The sequence below is a fragment of the Drosophila kikkawai genome, chromosome 2R, assembly GCF_030179895.1.
Source record: "Drosophila kikkawai strain 14028-0561.14 chromosome 2R, DkikHiC1v2, whole genome shotgun sequence".
Taxonomy (NCBI): domain Eukaryota; kingdom Metazoa; phylum Arthropoda; class Insecta; order Diptera; family Drosophilidae; genus Drosophila; species Drosophila kikkawai.
Window position 1 is genome coordinate 18,036,408 of NC_091729.1, and position 25,477 is coordinate 18,061,884.

General features: G+C 44.7%; 1 long non-coding RNA gene across 1 annotated transcript; it reads left to right on the forward strand.

Annotated features, from left to right (window-relative positions):
- The first annotated feature begins 20,992 nt into the window (after nucleotides 1-20,992).
- LOC138927971 (uncharacterized) lies at nucleotides 20,993-23,084 on the forward strand. Its single transcript, XR_011444444.1, has 2 exons — nucleotides 20,993-21,173; nucleotides 21,266-23,084. It is a non-coding gene; the product is annotated as an uncharacterized lncRNA (long non-coding RNA).
- Nucleotides 23,085-25,477: the final 2,393 nt, after the last annotated feature.

Consider the following 25,477-nt stretch of genomic DNA (forward strand, 5'->3'; position numbering starts at 1 on the left):
TGGTTTTTATTTATTTTTTTTAATTTCTCCAGGACACTAGCTGAGTATTCAAGTAAGTCTCAAAATAGGTTAGCTATTCTATTGATAAATCAGTTATAATATAATCTCTCAAAAACCCATCCAATTGCTACCCAAGTATTTAACCAGCCACAAATTTAGGCATTATGCTTGGCTCCAAATCGGATTAGTGCCCCGACAAGTGTCATGTGCAATTGTCTCCCTGTCTGGCTGACCTTATCGCGGACTTCCTGCGACTCGATCCGCCGCGGCACTCTTCAGAGCCTCCGAGAATGCTGAGGCAACTGCATAAGCCCTCTGTTCGCGCGGTGCTAACAACCTAAGCCAATCCCAGGCTTGCCGAAAAAAAAAAATAAACGAAATAAAAAAGCCGACAGACAACCGCGAAAACTAGTTTTCTGCAACTTGCTCAACTCGAGAGCTGCCAGACAGGGCTCCTCCTGCGATCCCGGCTCCTCTGAGCGCATCAAGTGCTCGCCGGGGCTTGTTAAAGTTCATTTTCGATGCAACGAGCTGCAATAATGCATAATTGTGCTCATTAGTCTTTTTGGGGCCAACGATCGTGTATGAATTTAAATTTTAGCGCGGCCAGCGAAGCTGACAAGCCCGAATGCAGAATGCTGAATGCTGAATGCCAGGCCAGAGCCAGTTGAGCGGGCCCTAAATAAATACAATTGGACAGCAATGGTCTGGACGGGATCGGTTGAAATGAGCCCAGCTAAGCTGGAGTGCAGTGCAGTGAAAGAAATTATGTGCTCCTATGAAAGAGTGTTAATTTTAGGACAATAAATAAGGCAAAGTTTTTGAAAACCTTCGGTAAATAATAAATCAAAATGAGTACTAGAAGAGACATTATTTAAGGGAGATCCCATGGCTTATCCTACCCAAACTTTGTCTTATTTACCTGGACTTTCCTTCTTTATCCTTGATTGTCTTTTTCTCAGTGTAATCCTCACTGGTGAACGCGTCGTCGGCGCGAACTTGAAACATTTGCGCGCAGGATTTACGCGTCCAGTTAAATTTACGACTGCGCACCTTTGCATGAAATTGACGTGGCATTTTATTTGGCCCGCTCCAGTCCGGCTCAGCTCAGGTCCCTTTGGCGGAGGTCAAGCCGAACGTGGGCCGCGCCGAGTGAGTGTGTGTGTGTGTGGGTAATATCTGCGGAATACAAGGCTTGTTAAGTGATTAATCAGCGCCAGATATAATTTGTGTCTGCGTTAATTTTTTCCTGCGAATAAAGCCCGCTTGTCGGATGTCTGCGGCTCAAGGAGGAGTCTCGTGTAAATTAGGACGTAGCCACCAACCAGTTGGCTCTGGGGATATAAAGGCTTCGGTTGGTAGGCAAGAGGACGTGTGAAATTACCGACGGAATTATGCCCGCAGTTTGGCAACTTCTCAGGCCATGGCGGGCCTAATTCGAGGTGGGACTATCACTCATGTCGGCTGGTGTACTTGATTTTGCAGTGATAAAGGCAGGAGTTTTAAGAGGATTTTTAAATTAACTTCCTGCCTCAAACATCAAACCGAAGATAACTTTATCTCAAGAGCATTCTTTAAAGAGAGATTGGAAAAAGATTTTTAACAAAAGAGAAAAATCATTTGTAATCTATAGATTTCTATTCAAGATATATTTCTTATCTTAGAAAACTAATCTAAAATTCAGACATTAATTGAATCATCATACACAGGAACCCTTGTGAGACTCCATAGGCCAAAGTCTTTCCCATAAAAATTAATAAACATACTTGAATGTACCGCCATTAGCCGACGGAACCGGAAGAGTACATTAAACGTAATGCAATTATGGACTTTCCTTTGAATAAATCATCGCATAAGTGATGAGAGAGAATGCCTCGCATGCATTGAGAGGCACTGAGGTGCGTTGAGCTATGTAAGCGGAGGTCCTGGCCGAAGGACAACTGCTCATTCCCTGGCCGCCGGCAGCTACTCGCTGCCGGATCAATCGAGCTTGGGAATTGCGGTTCCGAATAAAAGGCCACCGAGGCATGAATTACGAAATGCCTAGGAGGGAAGTGCAGCCAGGCGTTAGATGAGGTCCTGCGGAGGGTTGCAGGACCCTGGAACCGCCTGAGAACATCGCGACGGCATAAAATCGTCGCAAACAAGCAAACAAAGCCGGGCAATCTTGTTATCGAAGACGGCGCATCGAAGGTATCGGGGCTATATAAACTACTTCAGGTAATCTAGGGCTTAGAAATGCTAATCGCCTTTATTTCGGGCAACGGCACACACAAAGGCAACCTTTTCGCTTTGTCACCGTCGCCTTTGCCGGGCTTTGATAATTGAAACCAACCATAGAGAGTTGTTCGGAGATGGCAAAGGATTCGCTGGGACTTCTTTTTTTCCTGTATTTCCATTCGAGTGTCGCCTCCCGAGAGTTATTCGTGCGATTATTCTACGCAGTATTGTGACAGTGCACAGTAAGAAATTTAGGAGGAGAAGCAATATATATTTTAAGATATAAATACAAATTGAAAACCATTTTAAGTCTCTCTAATACTATAGAAATCAATTGTAAATTATTAAAAATCCACCTATTACTACTCTTTAATAAACTGAATTTTTATAATTTCCTTAATTTTTTCTCCGTGTTACCATCCATCCCTCTGGAGATTTTAAAGGACAACCTCCTTCTCCTCCTCCTGGCACTTCCTTTTGCGTAGGACCATGAGTGCGAGCCATCCGGAGTCAGCCCCTAAAACGCTCGCTGCTTTTTGATATTGCCTCGGATTTCACCAAGCACCCTTTCCCATTTGCACAGGATCCGATCCCAATCCGGCAGGCAGTTGTCCTGGCTGCTGTCGCATAATTGCAGGTTGCAGGCAAAGACTTTGATTTTCGGCTGCCTTGCCGCGGTTTCCCCCTGTGTGTTTCGGATTTCAGTTTGTCAAGTTCCTTTGGCTTCGTCCCTGTTCGTGGCATCAGATGCGTTTTTATTTGTTTGCTATCTTTGTCCCAGCGCCAGCATCATCAACATCATCGCCAGCGCCTTCGTTTCGTTTGACAATTTTCCGCCTGACATTCAAGATTTTAATCGCCGGCATTTGCCATAACTAGATTCTTGGGGTTTGGCGTTTGAACAGTCTCGGGTTTCGCTTAGCATTGTTTGGCAAGAAGCCTTTCAAAGGTTCTCATTGGTGACGGTAAAAATATTTCTGGTTTTATCTACCCCTTTTTATGGATTTAAATGTGAGAAAATTTAAGTTTAGAGCTGATTAAAATCTACTTAAATATTAAAGCAATCACAAATAGTTTACCAATATAAATGAATGAAAAGAATAAGAAACACTTTACAGTTAACACTTGGTCTCTGTAAATTATCCTTCACAATTTAATTTAAATCCTTGCATAGCTAATGCATTTTCAATCTCTCTTTCTGTTCTCTTGCCCAAAAGTCCTATCTGACACTCGGGTTATCTTCCATTACCTTCTACCGGCGTTGACAAAGGACCTGCCGGCTGTCTCATTTAAGTCAAGTACCCATTTCCCCGTTATGTTTTTGGCCAAGAGCTCATTACGCGCCCCATTATAAAGGCAAGGAGGAGTTGCATGAGGGAAGGCAAGCACAATGCCAAAAAATTAAAAGCGAAATTAAACACATTCAATTAAATTTTGTGTGTAATTTTTCGCAACGCAAAGTTTGCCAACAGCAACCCCTGGCGAAAGGCGGAAAAGTTATTCCTGTTGGCTGCCATTAAGGTCACCACCTCCCCCCGAAAATAAGTAGCGTGTTGTGCTGACCCCTGGAAAAGCTTTGTTTCGCAGGGGAGACGAGAGACTCCCGGGCAGGTGAGCTCCCAAAATATGGAAGAGTAATGCCGAACATCAGCGCTTATAACTGTGCCGATTATGAAGTTAATTTATCAGCAACGGAGCGGATGAGCAGGCAGTCCGTCACTCAGTCAGTCAGTCAGTCGCTCATTCATTCATTCATTCACTCACTGTCAGCCGGGCGGGGATTATGGCTCGGCTGGCGGCGGAAGGGGAAGTGGTTGGCTTTTTGGTTGCCATTCTGGATTGAGCCATTTGCTGGGGCGGACATTCATTAAGCCATCAAATTGCTGAAGACAAATTTACCCAGTCAAATGAATAAGTGAGCAGGTAACGAGGGCCGTTAGCAGAGTTTTGGGAGTTGCTTAATAGCAGTAATCCATAGTTGGATTTAAAATACGCCTTTTAAAAGAGGATTTAACTCTCATGATTATCTATATTTTGTAAATATTTAAAAACTAAAATATAACAAAATCTCTTCCCTTTGTCTTGGCTGTATTTCACTTTAATAACTCTGTTGTACACCTCGCTCTCCTTGGCTTAAAGCTGCCCTGGAATAGTTGTGTGGGAAGTTCCTTTAACTTGTAAGCAGTTGGCAAAGTTCTGCTCCTTGGCAACTTTTTGCGACTGCTGTTCGCTCCTCTTTGTTCACTTGCAGAAATTCCTGCTTCAATTTACTTTCAACATGCTTTTTCAAGGGGTTCTCCTTTTTTATTCCGGCGTATCCTGGATTCTGCCACACACACACACACACATATACATTGGGGAGAGCCTTAACGATAAGACGCACGCACACAGGGACAAGGGGGCGGTGTTAGTGGGTGGTTCTTGGGGCGGGTACGGCGACGTCTACAGTGCCGTAGACATTACCGCAGCCACGAGCGTGTTTTACGTTCATCTGTCTACTTAACGTTGCAGGACTCATCCCCAGATCCTGTGCTCAAGACAACTTCGCTTCCCCCGTGTTCTTCGTCCGCCGTCCTTCGTCGTCGTCTGCGTTTTAACGTACTAATCCTTGCTTTTATCTCTTGTTTGACTTTTGCTACGCGCACTCCATACACTGGCTCATTTAATGTCATTGTCGCTGCCTCCTCTGTGCGCCTCGTCGCCCCAGCTATTCCACCGTTCTCCAACATTTTCCCGCCCCCCACTTTTCCGCCCTTTATTCCCTCGCAATCCTTTCCAAATATTTGTCAATTTGTATGCGCAAGTTTCTTTTCAATTCGCACCACACGGCGTATGCGTGTCATAAGCGTTTCTTAAAGTGTTTGTCCTGGAGCCTTGATTTCGCAACGACTCCTGGTTCCTGACTGTGGAAATGTTTGCACTTGCTGCCGCTCATCGCATTTGGATTTTCATTTATTTACCTTTCATTTTTCGTGCCGTTCCGCTGACGTGACCGAGTATTAATTTTTAAACCCATCGGGAATTTCGGAGTGGCTGCCTGTTTGCACTTCCATACCCTTCTTCTGAGCCGAAGTGAATGCTTTTCACAAAAAGAATACAAATATAACCTGACTGTGTCTGCTTTAAACCTAAAGTCTAGGGTACCAGCAGAGTCTCAACCATTGAGTGTTTATTGTGTGTCATGTTTTTGTTGATTCTACTTATGGCTTACGTGGCGTATGCGCGCTGCACAAACAATTGGACTTGGCAAAGAAAAGCGCTCGCTTCCCCAAGATTCAATTAAATTTTTTCGTTGTTCCTTTGGAAAAGGGGAAATAAATAAAATGAAACGGAAATATGAACTGTGGAGAATCCATCTTTTTAATCACGGTCTCGGCTTCCTAATGAGCAACCCCTTTCCCGCCTCGCTCTCTGGCTCACATGCAACACAATAAACTCAAATTAGCCAGACTTACAGACGACAGTGACAACGAGCCTTTGCCGCTCTGCGGACTGGAATGCGTATTTATTATAATTAACAAAAATTAAAAGGGCTAAATTGTGAAATGGTGCTCGAAAGGCAAGTGGTGTTCGTTAAAGAGCTCTGCCAAGTCGAAAGGGGGAAATGCGCAGTGTGAGTCGTTACATAACAGGCATTATCTCAACGCTAATTCAGTTATTTCTTAATTATAAACTACTTACGCCAGCGCAGCGAATTTTCTAAGTCAGCTCCGGGGGCGGAGGAGCTTTGGTTTGGTTTTCCCAGTGACAAGCGGGGCGTGTGGGATGGGAAAGCGGATGTCTCCGAAAACTCGGGGACACGTGTGCCGTTGTCTCAGTTACAGCTTCTGCTGTGCATAATTACCAACTTTGTGTGTAGTTATGATGGCTCAGATTACCAGGCCAACTTAGCTGCAGGCCAAGTTTCGGAGAGCTCGGAAAAATAGGAGGAAAATAGCTGCGAGGGCTATAGGGCCGGACCAGGACCAATTCGCTACCCCTTTTCGCGCGGAGGAACTACAATTGGCAGCCCAACTTACCCGTCGTCTGGCAGAAACACTTCAAGCAGCGAACTTTGATTGAAATATACAATTTTAATGAGGCGGCGGCTGCTCGACCGAGTCCCGCGGCAAACAGAATAGTCGCTCCACTCGCATTTCGCTCTTTTCGCATTGTAAAAATCGAGGAGGAAGGCAAACAAGCTGGCAAACAGGCGAGCCCAAACACAAACAAGCGGAACTTAAAGAAACAATGAGGCCGGGATCCGGGGGAATCGAGTTAGGGGCACGAATTCCGGGGGTTACTTTGATGGCAACTTATAAGACATTTTCGAACACAGACAAAAGATAAACAAAAGCAGGGCCAAGTTTGTTGTTTTCTAGTTGCTACTTTCAAATTTATGGTGTTTGTGCACTCAAACAGATGTCAGACTTTTTTTTAAACTTGTTCTTTGATCAGCAAATTAAAATTATCAATAGCATAGAGATTTATCTTTAATTGATTTATTTGTATATAAAATTACCTTCAATTAACCCTTATTTTCATTACAAATTATCATCTAACTAAGCATTAAAAACCCCTTAAAAAACCTTTATAATATATAGCTTCTATTAAGCTGGATAGATGCCCTCCACTTTAACTTTCTCTTCAGTTAAGTACGCATCTCGGCAGCTGTAATAAAAATCAAATCACCCAACCGCATTTGAAGAACCCAAAGAATTCAAGTTCTGGTTCAAAGAGCACAAACGAATGCTAATGGTAAATGAAGTATTAATTACCATCGAACTACTGTGGGGCCAAAGAAAGAAAATAAAAAAAAGGAAAAAACCAAAATGAAAGAAAACCCCAAAATGGGAAAGGGCGCGGTGATAGACAGAGCCTCGACTCCGACTCCGACTCGAATATACAGTGAATTACAGGGCAAGTCGAACGAAACACACACAAAACCGGGAGGAATGATTAATTACGCTCAAGAGTTGCCAGAGTTGCCTTTGAGTATGATTTATTGTAATTTAATTGTGGCACATTATGCGGTCGATTTGGGGTTTGCATTTGAATGGCATTTTTGAGCTTGGAAATTGCCAAACAAGATGGAGCAAAGATTCAACCAACATCAAAGCCTCTGGCGAAAAGTTTTACTCTGTGAATGGAAGGAGGCAAAACAAAAGCAAATTATCATATCATCGAGAGCAGAAGAAGCCACAGGAGCGGCCACAGGAGCAGCCATCCATCAGAGTTGTCAACTATTATACAGACAGGCGAAATCTATACTTTGAAATCATAAATGGAAAACGTTTATAATACTAATAATCACATTTTAAATCATATTATTTATAATAATTTCACTAACTAATATTAAAGTCTTGCTTTAAACAAAACAAACCACTACCTTGTCTATGTTAATCAATAAAATTAACCAAAAACTTGCCTAGACAACCGCCAACAACTCCTCTCTGTTGCCACTGTTTCCCTGGCCATGTGGCCAGCCAGCCAGGTGAAAGGAATTATATATTCCCCTGATTATAATTTCATCAGCGGCAACACTAAGGAATCATCGCAGGCACGCCGAAGACAGCCATCCCACGGATCCCCTGGATACCCTCAGATCCCCCGTTGTGGTTGCAATGATTGAGTGGCGGCGGCCAGGATGCGCCTCCCCCAACTTATTGACTAGCGACGGAGTCCTCGGAACCTGTCCTGGCAGCGTTCCGCATGCCCCAACAAGCTGCCTGGCAGACAGAAATCAATTGTTCCCATTATTATAATGAGATTACTTACCTACTGAACGACAAAACGGAGTGCCCAGAAAGCAGCGGAAGGCAGAAGGCGGACGGCAGAAGGCGGAAAGGAGCAGCCTTCGATAGATAGAGCCGTAGATATATAGATGGAAATAGATGTGTAGATGGCAGAGCTCTTTCTCTCTCGCTGTGTCGACGTTCGCCTGCCAATATAATGACTTTAGTAGTCAGCGGAAAATGCTGGAAAATTGCTTGGCAAATGCTGAAGCTCGCTGGGAGCTCGAGTTGAAGGTTTGCTCGAATTTCAGGAGCCACCGGTGGCAGTGCCCGCTTACCTGTTTTCCTTTTTGTTTTTTCCCCCCATGTACGAGTGGATTTTCCACCTGCATTTTTCCCCGGCAGCGTTTATCAGTTTTGCATTGCATTTGAGCTGAGATTAGCGGCAGGAAGAGGGGGCGCCTTGGAATCAAATCGCTGGCTAAATCGTTTAATGGGATTCTGATTTCAGATTTTGAATTTAAAGGAATTCCTCAGTGCTGCTGCATTCCGATGGAAAATTAATAAGCCATCTTCCCATGAACTCCGAGAGTGCCAGGCTGATGCAAGTCGAGTTCTATTAACTAAAGATGGCTCTACTTCTTCTCCGCTTCCATTTCAATTACTTTATCAAACTTAAGACCCCATTAAGCACTCGTTTCTACACATTTTTCAGCTGCCACGAACTCGACCAGTTCCATTGTTGAGATGCTAAGACCATCGAGATACTTTCTTTAGAATCGAGATACTCATACTTCTGGCAATGCGTTCACATGCTCCGACTTTCAGCGGAATGAAAGCGGAAAATGTGTGTCAAATGCAGACAATAGAAAGTGAAGCGCCGTCCATTAGAGAACAAACAGTTGGGAGACCAAGATCATGGAGATGGTGATGCCACGGGCAATGGATACTTTGCAGCAATGTGGAGTGTTTGCTTTTTGAACTTAACCCACATGGCGGATACGCAGTCCCCAAAAAGATGCTCCATCTCTCCGCCGGCTGAAGGTGTGAAGCGACTTTCGATTTTCACAGCTAAGTAAACAGCAATCGAGGCAAGTAAATAGGAAAAACACAGCGTTGAGAATGGAATGGTCAATGGCCTGGACGCGGCTCAATTTCAGACGAAGGCAAAGAGTTGGCAGCCGGCCTCGGACACTTATAGCAATATCGATTAACGAGCCCGAGATGGAGCTCCATTTGGAGCCATCAACATCTTAAGGGCACTGAGAGAAAAGTACTAGAAGAACAGCTTATTGAAAAGCTTATTATTATCTTGAGAAACTTCTGCTAAAATATATAAATTTATGAATAATGTTTCTTAAGAAACATCTACTACACCTTATAAATTTATAAGTTGTAATCCCATTTTCGCTCTGTGTACGGACTTAAGTACCCTGCAAGCAACTCGAGTGGACAGGCGGGGAACGGAGTGTGAATATCGCATGTCAGTGGAGGTATAATTAATGCGGGTCAGACGCCGATTACAATGCGCCGACTGACAGCTTCGAGTGTCCATATGTGCCCTGTCCCGATCCCGTCTAGGAAATGGAAATGGCCAGCGGGCAGCAGCAGCAATGACAAGACGAAAGCCTGGTCAGAAAGAAAGAAACGCCATGATAAGCGAATTTGCCGGCTTAGCCTCTCGAAACCATAACACTCACTTTCTATAACTCTCAGGGCTTCAAGACCTCGTCTCAATGAATTTTATATTTATGGTTCAACAGCCGCAGGAATTTGTCTAGCCATCCACCTCTCGCAGTGTCTATGTGGCGCGCGTGGAAAATTAATGAATTTCCTATGCAAATGGCGGAGCGCGAAATAAAATTTAATGTCGAGCAAAAAAATGCGAGGGCGACGTGCCAGTCGTCGTTGTGGAAAAGCTGGCAAATTGTTGCTGAAGAAAAATTAAACGCATTAGGTTGGCGGCAAGCGAGTCCTTAAAGCGCAGCAACTAAACTATCGATTTATGCAAAGCAACACCACCTCCTTCCAAGGGCTGCTCCCATCATTATTGTGTTCGGTTAGGCATTGTTGCCCCGCCTCAGCTTAGCTCAGCTCAGCCATTGTTGCTGCTTTTGTGGGCTTGGCTCTGTGCCTGTGACAGGCATTCACTCCGCTTGACTTTGGAGACAGCCAGGAACTGGGTCACCGGCGGATGGATGAGCCAAGCAGCCTGCCAGCCTGCCTGCCTGCCAGGAGCTTCGTCCTTGCCCCAGTCCCGGGCTGTCGACGACGTGCAACTGTCGGCGGTAGGCAAATCAATTGCCATCGATAAACAATTTGCGAAATATTCAATGCATTCTTAAGCCACTCTCAGCGCCAAGGACCTTGGGTCCTTAATGGGATTGGAATCAGGGCCACTATTATGCAGGAAGCGGAAATGGAGTGGCAAAGGAATACCGCTGCCTGGGGGGGATATTGTAAATGGGGGATCTCTCAATAAAATATATTTAGGGTAAATTTAAATTCTTTAAAAATCATTATTACTTTTATTTAACATTAAGTTAAATACATTTTCTATAGCAATACCTTTAAGGAACTTTAATGTATTATTACATTTTAATCCTTACGTGTTGCGGCTTTATCTACAAATCGAAACGTTTAAAGTGCACTTTGAAGCCATTTGGGAAATCAGTTAATGTCACTATGTAGGCGTGGCCCCGCCCCCTCTCTAGCCACCTGCCACGACCGCAAAACATTTTGCATAAGACCGGCAAAAGAAAGTTAATATGCTTAGAGCCTGGCCCGCTGCTGGTGGCACACAACAACATAAATTGGCTAATTAGGCGCAATTAAATATCCCTTTTGATTGCGGTTGCCACACTAACGCTCACACACATGCGGAACAGGAAGAGGAACGGGAATAGAAACAGACACACACGCACACCCACACTCAGTCACACACTCTGTCATAAGTTTTTGTTGCAGTTTTTCGCCCTTTCCTGGAAATATTTGGACCGGGGGGAAAAGTCGAGAGTGTTCGTTGGGCAACGCCCGGTGTTAGACGGCTGCACTGTCCTCCGCCCACTGAAGCATACAGTTCGGGTCGTAAAAATAAGAGTATTTCATAATATTTTATGCCTTCTCTTATTTATATTTAATAGATGAAATTAGTGAATAATCGATATGAATAAAAATATTTGCTATCAATACTGAATTGGAATGTATCGAATCAGTAAAAAATCAATAAAAAATTTTATATCTTCCCCAAACAAATAAATTAATAATTATTAGGTTTTCAGCTTCCAATTATAATCTATTATCGATATTTTATCGATATAATCGATATATTTGTACCAATATTTCAAGCACAGCTGTACTGTAGCGTCCACACCCTCTCAGTTAGAGGACGCCCGCACAGAAGTTTTGCCACAACGTGGAAAAACTTTTGCCGCCGAGCACAAATGTTATTTTCGTCGCTGTTTTTGCCTCTTCCGCATGGCAGCGAGTGCAAGGGAGACGGCGCTATGGGACGGCGGAAACGGAAGTCGGGACTTGCCAACCACAAACTTTTCATGTAGCAAAAACGGCAACTCGAAGAGCTCGAGAGCTTTTTGCAGACACACACACAACGCCCCCGAGAGTTGTGTTGTGTGTGTGTGAGTGCGGTGTGTGCTCAAATAATTGAGTTGGCATTGGTCTCTAAAAACAACATAATTACCGTAATTAATTGTAATTATAGTCAAATAAATTATGTGCAATGCAATAATTTGCGTACTGCTCGCTGCTCGCTGCTTTTTTTTTCTAGCAACTCGAGCAACTGTGGCAACTGTAACTGCGGACAACTGGCGGCCCAAAAACCCGTCTAGACCCATTGACACTTACAAGCGCCAACGCTGTTGGCCTTCTAACGGTTTCTGGCACACCACGCACACACACACACAACAGCCAGCTGACAACAACACGAACAACAACCACGCGAAGAGCCTCTAAAATTTGTACCTACAACTATTTCAGCTAATTCTTCCCCGCATTCCCTAAAAACACTCGGTGTTCTGGTTCTGTCTCTGTTTTTGTCTCTGTCTCTGGATGCCCCAGACCCATTCCCTTGGCCATGTTCTCAGCAAGAGGTGCTGAAACTCTTCCCGAGATCTTGAGAAAAGCAAAGCCCAATTTTTTATTGGCTGCTGCAGGCAAACAGTGGTTGAGGAGGATGCGCAACCTTCTTAAATGTTAAGAAAAATATAATAAAATATTTTAAAAATTATATTAAATTATAATAAGAAAGTAAGACATAAAAAACACAATAACACAACACAATTGCTGCCTTAGATAAGCACAAATAAAAATATGAATAAGCAGTAACTTTAACTCCTTCAAGATTCCTTAGAAAACCTCTCCTTAGCCACTGTGCCTTAGCCCTCACTTGACAGTATCCGTTGTTAAACTTCTCCTTTTCGGCTCTCTCTCTTACCAGGAACCCCTTTTCCGCCAAAGCCAAACCATTGGTCTCACGAGATCGCGTTGGCCGCGACGCATGCGCAAAATGCCAAACAATTTTCGGCGCAGCTGTGCCCGACCTGAACTTATCTCGGGTATCTGTATCTGTATCTGGATCTGGACCCAGATCGGTCGGTCGGTCCCCCGCGTCCCCCGTGGCGCGGTGCTAACGAGAAGTGCCGAAAACAGGCAAGAGACCAACAAAGGCGGCCAGAACTAAACTAAAGCTGCACTCGTTTGCCTGTCGCTCATTTGGCTTTGCTTCGTTCTTGTTAACTGTGTGGTTCGGAGTGGGGGCTTTTTCGGCCATAAGTGGTATAATTTGGGCCGCTACATTATGTCGCACACTCACACACACTCAGAGAGCTGCACTGGGCCAAAAGCTGGAGCGGGTACCCGCAATTAAACGTGTGGACCCAGAGGCTTTTGGCTGAAATGAGTGGGCTAGTTAGTGGGCCGTGGCTCTGATTGGGCATATGGTGGCATAACTAGCCCGCAATGTGTCCGGCTAACACAGTTCGAGCTGTTTTCGGCTGCAATTTGGCAATGGCCGTTGCAAATGATGGGGAATGCGTGATATGGCTGAGATTTCGGTGAAGATAAGTAGCGGACACGAGGCTTAAATGGACTGTGGCTGAGGATCTGGGTAGTTAGGAATGTGATCTCTGGGAATTTGACTAATTCCCCTTATTTTTCAACTTCTGTCAATGCTTCCCACGTGCAGTCCAGCGATAGCATCGCTTACAAAATACTCCCTAACATAACAAGGGTAACTTTCTGTGACTTTTACAGAAATCAGAAATCAACTAAGAGAATTAAACAAAAGATTAGGCGAAACGTGGCAACAAATTATGACCGCCAGTCCGGGGTTCGAACAGACAATCTGAGATCGCAGCTCTGTCCGAGGGCCATAAATAACCACCGAAATGTAGATTTGTCCACGCCTCTTTGGGCAGCTGCGTCCGCATAATGGGTGGCTCTACCGCCACTCAACTCCCGAAATCCCAGACTTCGGGCCATCCCGCCCAGCACACGTGTCTGGGTCCGTCTGCTTTATCTAGCCACTGCAGTCGCCGGCTGCCGGCTGGCGGCATGACCTTCGCCAAGTTTTTGGCCATGTTTGTCATGTTTACACCTCGCAGGGATCCTGCCGCTGGCCTGCAATCCCTGCAGCAGCTGCCGCCTGCACTTAAGACTGATATGATAATGAGGACTTCCTTCGCCGAAATAAATCATGGCTAAGCCCCACTATGTTAATTGGCCCAAGGGTCCGGCCGAGCGGCGAGAGAGGAGGACCAATTTGGATGCAGAAATTCCTGCCAATTTAAACAATTTTGGGGAAAAAACAAAGGCAGTCCGAAGTCGGAGGCAGTCGGCAGTCGGCACTTGAAGAGCCTCCGACAAACACTCGAATACGCAAATTTAAATAAAATCATCAAGAATCGGAAATTTGAATTTCCGAAAAGAGGCACTCAGCTGGTTGGTAGGAAGGTAGGTAGCCCCGGCTAACCATCGTCATTCCATCGAGTCGGCGGCCACTTCAGGCCGAAAGTTGTTGGTCTGCTGATGTCGGTGTCGCTGGGTCTTAACCTGGCCGAAAAGCCCGGCCCGACTATTCGTCCGTCAGTCCGTCAGTCAGCACCTCATTCAAATGGCCTCCGTCTGTCCCAGGTCTCTGTCCGCGGTGGCTCCACGTTCTGTGTCCTAAGTGCACCACTCTGGGGCTCGTCTTCTCGAAATTCTCGTTTCGTTTCGTTTCGTTTCGATTCGTTTGCCCTTTCTTCCTCTGTTTTTGGCCAACTTTTTGTTCTCATTCTCCTGAAGTGCATACAATTGAAATAATTTCCGTGGGCCACCCCACCTCCACCCCACCAGCCGCTAGCCGCTCTTCACTCTCCCGAGTCGAGTACAGCGCACTTTTTGCATAATTAAATTTATTTTTTAGTTGCATGCCATCGCCCGAATGCGACGCTTTGTAGGTGGTGCTCGGCATAAAGTAGTCGTAATATTTTAATTAAAATTACTTTTGTTTTCAGCCATTGAGTCGGTCGGGAGTAACATTTTCCCCGACTTGCACATGCCCTTAAAAAAGGATAATTAAATAAATGAGTATTAAAAAAAGCATCAGGGAAGCATTAGCTTTATGTCCCACTAAGGGTAGGGCTGACTTTTTTATGTATATTTTTGCAAATCATTTAATGGCTTTTGCACTCTGCCGCAGCATAGAAAGTAGAACGATAGAGTTTTATGCATTAAATGTAGGTTTTTGGCAGCTATTCTCTTGGGCATGGAAAAAATGGTAATAATAGCGCCTGGGTATTGCATTGCCTGTAAGCAATTTCGCCTGGAAGTAGGCTAACAAAATTTATGTCAACTGACTGCGCACAACTTTTGTTAGCCGCAGACACGCCCCCGCATTCTCCGGAATCTATAGAACAGGAAAAAAAAACAACCGAAGAATGTCCAAGGACCAAGGCTGAGAAAAACCAAAGTGCTACTGAGCGAGGAAGCTGGATAAAAATAAAACTGTCCGGCCAGAAATTTTAATATAAGCCACTGCCTTGTTCTCTGGCCGGGAAAGTGTGTCACCAGGCACTAGGTACATCCTTATCCCCAGGTTCCGACATCCTCACTGGCTGCATTATGGCCGGGCTTAGGGCCAAAGCCAGGCTCCTGTTGCAGGGCACCCAGCGAACCGTTCCCGTAACAGAAAGCCAATTCCAGCCGCTCCTCGTTGGAGGGAGGCATTTTGTCTTTGACAAAAATTTAATACACGGCAGTTTGTCTTTGGCTTTGTCGCCGAAAAAGTTCACAGGAGCAACGCCAGGATGAGAGCAGCTCCTGCGCAGGTAGAACAAATCTTGTCGTCGCCACTTGCGTGTGCAACAGAAGCAACTGCAACTCTCGTGTTTTACATGACAGGCGTGTGTGTCGCGGAGGGTTAAGACGGGGTTAAGATGGGGTTAAGGGTCTGCCAGTTGTTACTTTGGTTAAGTAGTTGCAGTATCTTTTGAATGCAGTTGGGTTTTTAACTTTTAAATGGGTTAAAGGGTGTTCAAGACGCTTACTTCCTGAAAGTCTAATTGTGTTGAAGATTGCTTTTGGGATTAGAAATATGTATTAATACCCATTTAGATTATTTCAGCAAACCTTAAAAATAAAGACAAACCGCTTTTCAATCTGTTGGTCATCTCCAGCTCAAAATTAGGTCGCTCTGGCTGCAGTTCCTACTGCTGTTGTTGATGCTGCTGCCATCATTGTTGTCACATTCAGTCGGAATTCGCTGGCAATTTACGCCAAACTGCTGCAACACTCCGGCAACAATGCCGGCACATATGTGGCAGGACAAGCCAGTCCCCGGCCGCTGCCCAAACCCATTCGGAAGTTCCATGTTCGCGTCGTTGCCAATGTCGGTTGGCCAATGGCTTTTAATTGAAAGCGGCATATTCAGAGCGGCAGCAGGGCCGGCCCAGTTAAAAATTGTAATTTCCATTTCCCCTGGCCAGCCGACTTCTTGCAGTTGGTCCTCAAGTTTTTTTCATTTTTGCGAGCGGCTTTAAAATTGCCGCTGGCCCAAGTTCTTCGGGCCCTTCTTTGTGCTGCCTTGCTGCTGCTGTGTTGGTGGCTGCAAATTAAATTGGCTTTAAATTGACACCTCCGGTGGCAGGATATGGCCAACACTCGCACACACACACACACTGGCTCGTACATATCCGTTGCGTTGCTTAACTTTATTAAGGATTTCGTGCTGCAGCTGCTGCCTGCCTAGATTGCCGTTGCTGTTGCTGCCTGCTGCCACGCCCCTGCAATATCGCCGCGGCGGCGGCAGTTAATAAAGAACCAAATTATTGTGTTGTTCACACTTTGACACATTGAAACGGAAATTTAATTAAGGATTTTTTCAATAAAATTGCGCTGTTTATTGCCGGCGGCGCAGTGGCGAGCTTTAAGGACCCAGCTGCAGTCTGCAGAAGGAGTTAAGCCGAGATCTTCGAGCAGCTGTGGCTCCCACCAAAGTTGGCGGTGCATGTTCATATATAAATAAGGCACTCCGGCAAGTGAATGCAGGGAGAGAAAAGAATTAAGGATGTGGAGATACTTTTGCTAAAGGCAAGATGTGTTTAAAAGAGTGTAAAAACAAGACTTATGTTTATAATATATTTATTTCTATATCTCCAAGTTCCTAACTACGCTTTTAAGCAATATTACTAGTAGATTATTTGTTTTTGCAGTGCTTAAAAATTAGTTTGCATGCGATGGCTGCCATTGCCATTTCCATTTGCGATACGAAGGATTACAAACGAGGCAGGCGATGCTGCTCCTCCTGCAGGATGCATCCGCAGCCCGCGGAGGCAACAACTTGCCCGGGAAGACGCCGCTGGCTGGGCTGAGGCGGGGGTGGCGGCGGCACTTCAGTGCGCAGCAACAAAAGAACTAATTAAAAAATTAATCTAGCTTAAAGTTCCATTAGAGCGCCAGCGAAGTTTGCGGCAAGCTTTTCCCAGTTCTGCCAGCTTGTTATGGGCGAAAAGCAGACAGCGAAGGCAGGCGGGAAATGGAAAAACTTTTCTAGTGCACTGTGCTCTGGCTCTCTTTCTCCTTCTGTGTGCCAAAGACAAGGACAACAATGGACGGAGCGGCAGGCCGGAAGCGGAGCGGCGGAAGCCGGAAGCGGCAGCGGAAGCGGAAGTGCAAGCTGTGTGCAAAAAGTCTGCTAAAATAAGGCTGAATAATTAAATTGTCCTTGAACAGAACACAGGAAAGAGCATCGAAATGGCCAACTGCAGCATGCATAAAATGTGTGCAATATGCAGGCAGAACTAATTTCAACTCGAGTCGCTTTTCAAAAGACCACAACTTATGTTCGTGGCGAATTTATGGCCAAGAAAGTGGACCACGGCCAGGGTCCGGCGTTCCTTTGAACAGACCCAGCTCAAAAGTGAAAGTTGGCAAGTGCAATTACGAGTGGGTCAGATCGTTAACTTTGACTTTGGACAAGGGATTAAAGGTAAATCGGCTTACGCCAGACGAAGCGCGAACAAAGGCGGTCGAGAGTTATGATGAAGTGGTGGCCAGTAGTTGGCTTATCGGTATGAGAATTTCTGCTTTCTGAATTCCTTCGCTTACATCTTAGTTTTCGCCTCCCCCAGGGGCTCTTCTGCCCCTGAAGTGGCCAAGATGTCACTGCCGGAAATGGGCCATTTTCTTATTTGTTTCACTCTCCTCCCGCCCCGGCACCTCGTAAAAATGTAACTGACTAAGCAAATGTGGCCAAAAAAATAAGAAGAGAATGTGTTCTGCTCGGCCACGCCTCCTTTTTGGCATCGTAAACAGCCGATGGGCATTAACAATTTCCATAAAACATATACCGAAACCGTGCTCATACGGGATATGGTCTAGAATGGCCGTCCGTCCCATCACGTTTATGAGAGGAGTTCAAAATGCTGACGAGTTTTATGCCCGAGTCAGGGACCCGACCCGCTCGCACAGATCAGAGACACCAGAGAAGACATAAAAATGTCCCGCTCGGTGCCACGCCCACTGCTGCCATATAAATTCTTCCAAATCCGGCGGCATTAAATTGCTGGGATCTCTGTTCTCGCCAGAATTTAACATGTTTCACAAGCAATAAAATTGCATTTCTCACATCGTACTCTCCGCGAAGGCTGAGAGGTGTCATAAAGGGTTGGACTTTACAATGGGATGCTAAAAATGTCCAGCACAGAGAGAGAAATGTCTACGATTTGTTATAGATCTTTGTCTAGTAAAGAAGCTTCCTTTTTAGTTGTTTTCTTTGCCAACAATGAAACCTGGAAACAGCTTACATGATGATTACTCAGATTTAAATAAGTTTAATATTTGCAGAAACTATTATTTCATTGAAAAGTATCTTAAATCTCTCCACTCTCCACTTCTTTCAGTGCCTTTCAAATTGTTTACCTTTCTGGTTTCGGGCTCTGAAAGGGGTCATTGTCTAGCCCAGAGTGTTTAAGCCGGAGGAGTTGGTGCGAGTTGATTCGAGTTGCGCTCTGTTTGCCGCTCATTCCGCATAATTTGACTGACAGACAGACAATCGCGATTGATGGCCCTCCGGATCCCTAGCCAGATATGGATGTGGATCGGCCTTAGAGGACCTTCAGGCCAAATTACATGCATTTAATCAAACGCGCTCGAGTTCCATTTGTTGGCTTCTCGGCAAACTTTTCAACGCTCCTGCTGATAACGAGTTTTGTGCATTAAGCCCCATTATAACGCCCGAAAATTACAGGGACAGCGATGGAGGAGTAAGAGGAGGAGAAGGAGGAGGAGTAGTCCTCGAGTTGAATCCTAGTCGAATCCTCCGTCGTTTATCTTGGCAAACAGCCGGCGACTGGGTAAGGCGGGTGGTTGGATGCCACTCCTGCTGGGATCTGCGAAACACTCGTTTAGTGTAATTGGGCCAATGGCGCTGCCAGTTACACCCACGCAACTAACCGAAACCCGAGGAGGTCTCCGGCAACAAAAACTGCAAACTTTCGGCCCAGACAAACACACACACACCCATAGACGGGGGGGCCAAAGTTTTATATTTTATGACAGCCAGCAGCCAGACAGCTCGACGAGCCAGAACAGAGCCGAGTTGCGTTTGAGCGACACTCGCAGCTCGGCGCTAGATAAACTTGGACGCCAGACTGTATATAATTACAGTTGGATGGCATTACAGTTACACTTTCACTTGGCAACACGGGGCGCCGGGGCCCCGAGTCGCACATGTCACCGAAAAAGTTAACTTTGAAGTGCCCTGACCCCCGGCTGACCCCTTTTAAAGTGTCATTGCAGCTGTAGATGGCTTGGGGCCAGATAAAAGCCAGCCACAGAAACACTCGTGAGTCATTCGAGACACATAAAGACCAGACAAGTTAGACAACAAGAAACAATTGAATTTTTTAATTATTTTTTAATTGAAAGAGGGTGGAGAATCATGACTAGCAGAGAGAGATTTAGGTAAGAAACTTGATAGCTAAGATAGTGCTTTTTAAAAGATACATTTAATATTATTGTTACCCTTCTAGTATAGATTTCTGATAGACAAATCTCTTCTCAATAATATTCAATATTTGATTGGATTTTCGTTTGAAATCTTTATTGGTTTGCCATCAACGACGGAACCTATTGACCCAATTAGAAACTGATATCCGAGAGAGCTATCCAATATCTGTTTCGCCAACCATCTGTTGATCAATCGCAGCAAACGAAATGATTCGTAAACACCAGCCAGCTTTGATTGGGGAGGATCTATATCAGATCTCGTTGGCTCCTTGACGCGCATCATCGCTGACAAATGTAACACTTAATTTTAATATCGTACATCATGACGGGCTCCGCTCGCTCGCTGTTATTGAGTGTAAGACGATGACGGAATGAGATGCGGAGGGAGGGCGCTGCTGCCACCATATGGCCACATAAGTATCCGATGAGATGAGATGAGTTGGGTTCGCGTCGAGATGAAAGTGCCGCCCTGCCGGCGAATCGAAATGAGCAGGCGGCGCAAAAAGGGAAACAAAACAAGTGGCACTCGAGGAGGAACAAGCCTAAATAAGTGGATGCGATGGCTTCCGAGCATATAAATATGACTCTTTTATTTTTGCACAAATTATGCAAATACATACTACACACGGAGTATGTGTATTTTTGCCATTTGCCTTGCTAATTTGACAGCCGTCGATGAATTCGTCTTGGGTTCCCGGCGAGAAGGTGTCGCGTGCTCGACCCGGCTTTGATGTTCGAGAATCAAGACTCGAGTCTCGAGCGGAGCTAATTAGCCAGCGGACCATGTGCCACCAGGCAGCGCACTCCCACCGCCACCAGCAATCCCTCAACACTCGCTGCCCCAAAAAATCCCTGGGCAACAGCTGCTGTCGCCCAAAAATAAAATTTAATTACGCAGATTTTTACGCCTTTGCCCATAGCTCAAATAACACATTCGAAGCGGCGACTATTTCCTTTTGACATAAAAGTGCCCCTTAACAAGCGTTTCAACAGATCTGTCCGCACCCTGTACAATTAAAATGCTAAAAAGCCTCACAAATTTATACGAATTTATATTTTTTTATACGAGCAACAAGTGCAAAGAACGTGTGGATAAGAAAATCTGAATAAATGCTGTCCTACTTTACTGGGAAAAATATATATTATATATTCAATCAGCTGGGAAATGGTCAAAGGAGGAGATATTTATTAACCGTGAAAAAATAAACAAATAAATAAACATCACTTGCTATCAAAATGAGTCACAACAATTATATAGTAAGACCAAGTCTTCGATAATGTTGCCTCTCCTCTGTTTTTAATTCATTTCCTTTAATTAGTTTTTCTACAATATCCACTCATGTGCTCCTGACGAGGCCGTTAACTTGATTTACGAGGGGAGATGTACATATGGTAAGGGGGATTACCCCTTTTCCCGAGGGCGGCGTGTCCGTGGCAGATCAAAAACAGCTGCGCAAGAAGACTCGCCTCGAAAAGGAGCGCTTAACACTTGCAAATGCCTTCTGTTCGCTGTTCTTTTGACATTTCAACTGTCATAAATGGCAAATGCAGTGCCGCCTGCACCGCGCCACCGCTCAGTTCCAGCCGAGCGCCTTTAATGCTCTCGAGGAGACGAGGAGAAGACCCACATGTTGGCCCCCGTTGATTGACACACAACGAATGCTGCTGCTGCACGCTGCACAGCCTCTGGGACACAGCAAAAAAAAAGATGGTACATCTCGATTGCATTTTGTGAGTTTGATTTTCCTTCTAAAAATTCTAAAATTTAAATAGAATTTTAAAGTAGGACTACCATTAAGTATACTATTTTTCTCTCTGTGCAGTAACAAAAGCCACATCAGCTGCAATTCATTTGTCCCAACAACTTGGCATTCGCTGACTGACTGTCAACAATTGGCGTGAAGTAGTTGGAGCTCGTTGGAGTGCGTTCCTTGTGCCACATGCGGATGATATCCCCACCTAATTAATTTCAATTAAAATGCCTAGACTGTTAGTCAAGCGGGCGCGGTACTGGCATAATATTCGCATAGACCTTTTAATTGATTTACGGCTGTAAAGTAATTAAGCTTGAAACCCAGAAGAGAGTAATAGTAAATGAAAACATTATGATAGCAGGAATTATAATGACTATCATATAGGAAATTGAGAACAAAGTCAAATGGTTCTTAGAAAGCTTATAATCTACGTTTTCTAGTTAACTTAATATTATTGAAAATGAAACGTAGTTTTTTTCTTTTAAACACCAAGGAATGTCACAGTTTAATGCTTTTATTTTGTGTTTTTAAACTTCAGACATATTAAACCGTAAAATTCCCATTAGTTCCCTGTATAAAATGCCAAAGAACAACCAACCACAAGTTTTGATTCCTTACTAATTTTTAAATTTTAACGTGTCTTAAAGCCTTTCATCTCTTTCAAACAGCATACAACATTTCAACTTATCAGTATTCTTAAACTTAAAGCTTAAATTTTAAAGATTCACTTGAAGCAACGAGGCAGAATCTCACGATCATAAAGGAAGTGCTTTTCCCCATTCACCGTCATTCGAGAGGAGAAAGCCCCGGGACATTTTGGGCTCGCTTTAACAAACTGCCAACTTTGCATATGGCCAGCATTTATAAAAATCAATATTCTGCCGGGCCAGCTGGAAAGCGCTCTGGCTGAGACTGGGATGCAGCCATCGCTAGAAACAGGCCAAAGTCCCCATCCTGGCCACACTGCGTTGTCATATAACTCAGCGGCATAAAAAATGTCAACTGTCGGCGACACACAAAACTTATTTGTCATGCAATTTTGCCGAACGCCTTGAGAGGCGGACGGGGCCCAGGACACCGGGACTCGGCAACAGGCAATAGGCAATAGGCGAAAGGCAATCCATACATGTCCAACATGATGGGAGAACCAGTTTGCCAGACTGCCAGTCCGCCTGCCAGTCTTGCAGTCCTCTTCTAGTCTTCCAGCCAAGCGTAGACATAATAACTTATGGCGATTGGGTGGCGGAAAATTGCTGGCTGCGGAATCAATAACGTCAATTGATGCAGAAGCAGGTGACAGCGCGACTTGGAGCGCCAGTGTCGCCGCAGAATGCAATTGCACGGAAAGAAACTATAATATACCCATTCAAACACCTTCAATTTAGTTGATCAGAATAAACAATAAGTCGGAAGATATAAGAGAACTTTTTAAAATTTAAACTCAATTTATTGATTTAAATTCATAATATATTCACTTTAGTATACTTTTATTTCTCTATATTTTTCTATAACTAATATTTTACAGAACCTAAAAAACCACACCTTTATGCCAGTGCATGCATACAGTTATAGTTGGATTAGCTGCTAGCCAAGAGAAACCAGTTCCGAGACCAGATCGTTGACAACGCCGGCTAATTGGCCAGCCCACTAAAACGGCTAAGATATGGGCTCACTTGACCGGCAGGACTTGGCCATATTTTGTGCCCCTAAATGGCTTCATTGGGGCCCAGATTTAAGCCGTGGCTTAGCTCAAAGTTCATCGGGAACACCAGCTGCTCTTTCCGCCCGGCATCCCGGTCTTAACGTGGCCCATTAACACTTTAACGTGCCATAATTACCTGTGCGGACAGCGCGGCGAATAAAATCATGTACACGCGTAAAAATGTCAGCCAATGCCTTTTTAAAAGTCAGCGAGCAAGTTAATTGTGTGGCCCAAGGTAGCGACATTGCCGGCGGACTGCAGCTGAGTGGAGATACTTGGCAACAGAAGGTGAAGGCAGATGGGAGATGGGAGCTGGGAGCTGGGAGCTGGGAGCTGAGAGCCTGGAGCCGAAGGCATCATCATGATGGTCGAGGTCCTCTGACAAAGTTGTAAGTTGATGTTGTTTCGCCTGTTATTGTGGTTGGTCTGCAGAGCGGTTGGGCTTTGGGAAAAGTGTTGACGTCCTCCACAGGCACAGTGGGTCTTAATGAAAAAAATAAATAGAAAATACTTAGGGACTTTTAAAAAAATATAATATTTAAGGGAACTAGACTTTCCTAAGCATTATCCAAGTTGGATTGCCCAACAATTTATTTTAAAAATTATTTGAATGAAAGATTCTCATGTACAAAAAAACTCATATATTTAATTTTTATGTATTTCTAACAATTCCCTTTTTTATTTAAGAGTAGATCTTGTTCTTCTTGGCCCAAAATGACCCACTGTGCTCAGAGACAACTCGATATAATTACAATTCCACACCTTAATGTGCAAACGGAGGATAACAGCAGCAGCAACAGCAGCAACATTGCCAGCAACATCAACCTGAACGACAACGACAACATCAAGGATCGAAGTCGTTAAGTGAATTCATATAAAAATTCCTTAAATGTCGCATTATGACAAAACGTTCGTTTAGACCTGGTCTAAACGGCAACTCGATTTTATGAGGAACTCTCAAAAAAGTGGCTGCAGAAATGCAGACCCTTGGAAAGGCGGCTGGAACAGAGAGCTGCGTGATAAAAATGCTTAGCACACGGCGCATTTTGTAAACATGGCCAACAAAATAACTTGGCAAGTTCGGCGGGTCTCCCCCTTTGCGATTCCGCAAACATTTTTTGTGTTTTCAAAAATATTCCGCATTATTTTCCGTGTTCTCTTTTTGTCTTTTTTTTCGAATTCGGACGAATCACGAACATTTTGTGTCGTCGCCTCTGCAACTTTTTCAGCCTCGCATTTGATTTTTTTTTGTACGAGTATTTTCGTTTCTGCTGTTTGCTTTTTTCCAAAGTTTTATGCCATTTTGCTTTTGTTTTTGGCGTTTCTGTGGCTTTTGGTCATGAATCATGATTTATTTGTGCTTTTTTCGCGCAGGATATTTTCGCTTTTCGCCATTCGCCATTCGGCGGCGTTCGGCGTTCGCAGCGCCGGCCGGTCTTCCTTCTGCTCGTCTGCCAAAAGCCAAGTTTGGTATTTAGACGGGCGGCGACAAAAATGGCTTAGTTTGTTGCACACGTTTCCAGCTCCACAGCTTCTGGCCCGATTCCTGCTCCCACTCACGCTCCCTTTCCAGCCACCGATCGCCTGGTGGGAACGGGAGCCATGGTGCCACCACCATCGGCTGTCTGGCGGCATAAATATGTATAAAGACAGTAGTTTGTTTGTCGAGTCGTGATTCGCAGTTGAGTTTTAAAGTCTAAGGCAACGCACGAGGCAAAAATTTAAATAATCCCCAGCTCCCGAGAGCCAGAGGCTGCGGACTGGCCCGGGCTAGGGGGGCGAATAAAATCAGGCAAATTAACAGAAGCAATCTTGTAGCACGTTTGTGGCAGTTGCATTGGTAAGCCAAGGAAAGGAAGTACTCTCTCCGGTTTAGTCACAGGTGAAAACTGAAGACTTGAGTTTTATTTTGACAAAAATCCAACAGGATATCCTTAACAAAAAAACCAGAAAACCTCACGTTCTCAGCTGTTAGAAAGTGCGCTTAGACAACGAACTGATTTGAATTTGAACAAAAAACAACATAAACTCGAACATGAGATCGCAGCACGAAGTGTTTCAGTCTCACAACTCTATATATCCCTGTATACTTACTTAGAGAACGAACCAGAGATAAAACGCATTCTTTTGCCATTACCGAGAAACATTTGTAGGAACGCTGGCTCTTTCAATATTTTCATTGCATTTCGGTTGCATCAGCAAGCCAGCGGGCTTGTTATGATTGCAACTTGTTGCACGTGAAATGCATAACGTTGGCTCCCAAGCAGGCTGCAGCCGACCGAGTCGGCGGAGCCTAGACCGAAACCCAGGCACGTAGCCTGGCCGAGATGCGGAAGTTTGGCGATGCGAAACGCTGCAAACCGAAATCAAGCCAACGATGAAAATCGAAGCGAAATACTTTTTAATGCAATTCTTAAAGTGTAAGTGGCTCAATTGCAGGTTTAATTGGGGGAACCTCTTCGCAGGCAGCTCACGTAGCCGCTCAAAATTTGCCAAACATATGCGGGGGAGGTGCTCCCGCCCAAGAAAAGCCCAAAGAGTGTCGGGAAAATTCAATTGAAAAATGCCCGAAGGGCGCA